At 30.2% G+C, this 4,689-nt stretch overlaps 1 long non-coding RNA gene across 1 annotated transcript; it reads right to left on the bottom strand.

Annotated features, from left to right (window-relative positions):
- Positions 1–2,084: 2,084 nt before the first annotated feature.
- LOC129230044 (uncharacterized) lies at positions 2,085–4,369 on the bottom strand. The gene is made up of 3 exons (XR_008581145.1): positions 4,051–4,369; positions 3,813–3,972; positions 2,085–2,211 (listed from the first exon to the last, which is right to left on the bottom strand). It is a non-coding gene; the product is annotated as an uncharacterized LOC129230044 (long non-coding RNA).
- Between the last annotated feature and the right edge of the window lie 320 nt (positions 4,370–4,689).

The raw sequence follows: 4,689 nt of genomic DNA on the forward strand, positions 1-4,689 counted from the left end.
TAAGTTATTTGGAAAATATCTTAAATTTGCTTTCTCAATGCAGTGACGATCCTTTTTAACTGATAATTATGAATTAAAGTGTTATATTTGCAAATAACTTATTTGTTGATACACAAAAATTGTGATTTTTAAACCTGTAAACTTGTCTACAGCTTTAAAATATATTTCAGAAATATTAGTAATAAGTTTTAAATAAAGTCTTCAGTCATAAAAGTCATTTATAAACTTTTCTTCTTTTTTTTCAATCTTCAAAGGAGGAATTTTCATTCTATACGTACCTATAAAATATTTTTTTTTTTGCATACTGTTCTAGATTTTTTTCACCGATTGTCATGAATATAAGTGTTATATTTGCAAATAAATTAATTTATTGTTATAAAAAATTGTAATTTTTAAACCTGTAATCTGTTTACAGCTTTAAAATATATTCCACAAAATATAGTAATAAATGAAGTCTAGATTCATAAGTTATTTACAGACTTTTCATTTTTCAATAATCATCAAAGGATGAGTTTTCATCCTGTGGGTACCTATAAAAGGAGTTTTTACTTTTTCGCATACTGTTTCAGACTTTCCAAGTAATTTGCTTTAACCAATTTTACAAGTTAAAAAGTAGCAACTCTTTGGTGTCGATGAATAAATCACCTAAATTTAGCATTTCTGCTAATAATAATTCGAAAAAATGTTAATAACTGTAGTTAAGTGCGAAAGCTTTAATACTTTAAGTAACTTATTTGGCACCATGAGTAAGATCTGTTCCTGATACTTATGAATAAAAGTGTTAATATTTGTAAATAACTTATTTGCTGAAAAAAAAAAAAAAACAATCTTAAAACGTGTAAGTTTGTCTATAGATTTAAAGTATATGCCACAAAAATTTTAATAAAAATAACATTCTATTTACAGGCTTGTTCTATTGACTTGATGATCCTCAAAGGATGAGTTCTTATCACTTGTGCACTATAAAATGTTTTATTGCATAGTGTTACGATTTTTTCCAAATACAGTCAAGCTCGCCTAATGGAATAGTCAGTCCTCCTCAAAAATTACTCTAATATGCCGAATATTCTATTAAACATAATTAAAATAGATATAAATGGTTCTGTACATTGAAAATGTATTACATTAAGCAGGATATACAGTTAACCGATATTCTAATAGGCGGGCTCGACTGTATTTCCCCCTCCTTTCTGCAAAACGGTTCCTATTTCCTCTAAAAAATGAATTAAATTTAATCTTAGTTTGCAAATTCTAGTTTTCTGAATTTTGAAGTATCATTTTCTTTTTGGAAGTTTTATGTGTTAATAAACAAATTTAACAAATATTAACTCTAGTGTCAAGAAATAAATGAAATAAAACCAAATACCTGGATAAATGTTATTAGCTGTAGTTAAGTGGAAAAGCTCTAACTCTCATATATAACTTATTTGACAACATGAGTAGCATTAAACCAAGAAACTTGTTTATGTCCCTAAAAGAATACATTTTAGTACAACTAAGTACATTAGCAGTTTTTTTTTTTTTAACTTTTCTTTTTTTTCTTTTTTTTTGAACTCCTTTACTGCAAACAAATACAAAACATACAAAAATGTTTTATTTTTCATTAACCAGATTTAGACTTTTTTATGATCCAAAGAACTCTGGTGAAATTATACAGTTTAAGGTAATCCATGTAATTAGTGTTTGAAATAGTTCGCTTTCCTTCAATTTTTGAAGTCAGTGCTGGGGATTGGTAGACCCTTCTCTAATGTTACACTTTCACATAGATTCCAAGAAATAAATTCTATAAAGAGGAACTAGTACTGCCTTAAAAGTTATACATTATACTTAAAAATATTTTCAGTAACCAACTATGTGGAAGAAAACATTTTTCAATTGGCACACAAGAAACTTTGGCTACTAGTGTTTTAAGAAAACTAGGGAAAAATATTTCTTAAAGAGCTGAAAATGAAACATTCTGTTCTATCTGTAAAATAAACTTGAAAAGAAAAAAAAAAGACAAAGTCAACATCTATACAAGTTTATTTACAGCGAATACAATCCAATGCGTTTCATGTTCCAGTTGGGGCGAGGGGGGATTAATTAACGACTGAGACATAACTGGCAATGTCTTGGTGCTTCTCCAAGCATGCCTTAACCAGTTCTTTATCGATATCTCTGTTGCTGCATCAGTAGCAGCATTTTCCACCATTGGATTCTTTCTTGTTGCAGCTGCACTCACGATAACATAGAGGAAAAAATTTTCATCATTAATACAAATTTAATATTATCAATACAATAAAAATCCTCTTACCTTAACTGAATGCAAACTTTTTTAAAGAGCAGTCAAGATTCTTTTAAAAAGAGGAACAAGATGAAAGAAACACGTATTTCTATTCAGTTGGTTTTTGGTTGACTTATCACAATATAATACACGTTAATTTGCATGGGTAAAAAGCACAACAGGTACAGGTCCTGTGTGTTAAATATTTGTCACCATCATCATTCACATTACACATAGTGATTATTATTTTTCTACTTTTATCACTAAACTTAAATAGAAATTAGAGCTAATTGAAACAATTTAATATACAGGGTGTTCCGTTTTAACTTGCAAGACCTTTATTTTCGCAACTGTTAGTCCTAGATGTATACTTCCAATTGCAAAAATGTTTAAAATCAGATGCAGGATTAGGATATTGAAGGGTTGAAGTGATAATAAAAATGAGTCAGAAAATAAAAATAACTTTTTATACGGGCCCCAAGTCCCCTAACTTATATTTCGGAAAATAATCTCAATTCAAAAATAATTCCGACACAAAAAGTTTGAAATTGGTACGACCAATATTCGCCGAGATATGAAACACAGCGTTTTATGACTTACACGAATTTTACTTTTCAAACGCAGAGAGAAAAGATAATGGTTAATAAGTGTTTAAAATTACATGAGTGCATAGAGTGATTTTTCAACTTATTTAAGGTTTTGTAGTCGTATCACGGCATAACATTTCATTTATTTTTGAATAGCAATGAAAAATATAAATTCCTCGTTTTTCATTCTTTGATGTGACATTCTTCTGGAACAGCGATAAGTTCCAACCCATCTTCTGTATGGTCCCTTAAAACTTTAAACTGGAATATCTCCTTGAGTTTTGATCGCACAAATGTCAAGTTTTTTGTATGGAACACCCTGTATGTTAATTCTAAGGCTGCATATGAGTTCACCTAGTTACAGGAAATTACAGAAAAACTAACTAGGAAAAACACAAAAATGAATAAACAGGTTAAAAAATAGCTTTAGAGCTTTTAAAAATTTCATAAGTTTTAACTCATTTTCAGACTTATTTTTCAGGCAATTAAGTCACAGAGAATGAAAATCTAACAGAGATGTAAAATAATTAGCGCATTTGTATTGTTGCTTTTTTTGAAATATAGCATTGTATTTTAGGGGGCCAAAAGGTGCTCACAAAAAATCTATGGTCAAAATGAAGTATTTAAGGTGAAGCTGATAATTAAGATAAGCACTTTAGAAGACCTGGGGGAGCCTTGCAGCCACTTTAATTCTACGTGATATTGCTATTCTGATTTCCACCATAACGGTCAATAAATATTTATTCCCAATTCCAGATTTTGGCGTCCCTTGACTTCTCTCCTGAATTTACGCAGACAGCTCCATCTAAGAGTAGTTATTTGTGGTTTTAAGCAAAAACTAACTTTAGAAATTGACATACCAGAGAAAAGATAAATATTTAAAAAAAAAAAAAAACTTTATGTGGTAAATCTCCATATTGACAAAGAGATGAAGATGGCAGAGAGAAAAAATTATACTTTACCAAATATAATGGGGCTAAGACGTAGCTGGGAAAACACCCTTTTCCCCTTTGCCCCCAACCAGCTAAAATGTTGTGCAACTGAACTATCTATCAGTTTTCCTTGTATTCTCCTTACAGTTGCTGACACAGTGGTTCCTCCACAAATGGAAAGACTTTTAGTCTGAAAGTAAAATAAATCTTTAAAATGTTATCTGTAAAACTTGTTTTTATGCAGAAAGTCTCTTTTATTAATATTTACCAAACTTTCAGCAACAGCGCTGTTTTGCACCTCATTATCTAGTTCATATAAGCCCTGCAGTGTTTTTATTGGCAGTTTGAAGGGGAGGGCTTCCTCTGGAGGTAATGTTGCTTTACTTGATGAAGCTGGAACAAATACTGTTAGTTAAGAAGGGGAGAATCTTAATAGGACATACAGTTCTTGAGTTATTCGACAACGCACATACATACAGAAGTCATGAGAAAATTCATTGTAATCAACTCTGAAAACGTCAAAATGGATATTTTGGCCATCTATTTGTTCTTAGGAGCATATGTAGGTGTGGTTGGGTCGAAAAAAAAAAAAAAAAAAAAAAAACAAACAACATTCATCTGTGAGTAAGCAAAATTTAGGCCCAATTTTTTTTTTTTTTTTTTGCAAATACGATACCTCTTTTTTTGTAAAAGGAAGTAAAAAAAAAAAAGCCCAATGAGTTTGTTTCTTAACATCATGTCAAAATGTTCAAAATAAATTTCTGAAAATATTTACCACACACTGCATTCATTATTGCTTCTTGATTCAAAATAATTAGTTTCTGCATTTCTTTTATGTCCCTTACAGCTCTTCCTTCTCTTCTGCCTGGGAGTTAGTTTCGACTAATGATGATGAGTGTGCGAGTTT

Source organism: Uloborus diversus, chromosome 9, assembly GCF_026930045.1.
Source record: "Uloborus diversus isolate 005 chromosome 9, Udiv.v.3.1, whole genome shotgun sequence".
Lineage (NCBI taxonomy): Eukaryota > Metazoa > Arthropoda > Arachnida > Araneae > Uloboridae > Uloborus > Uloborus diversus.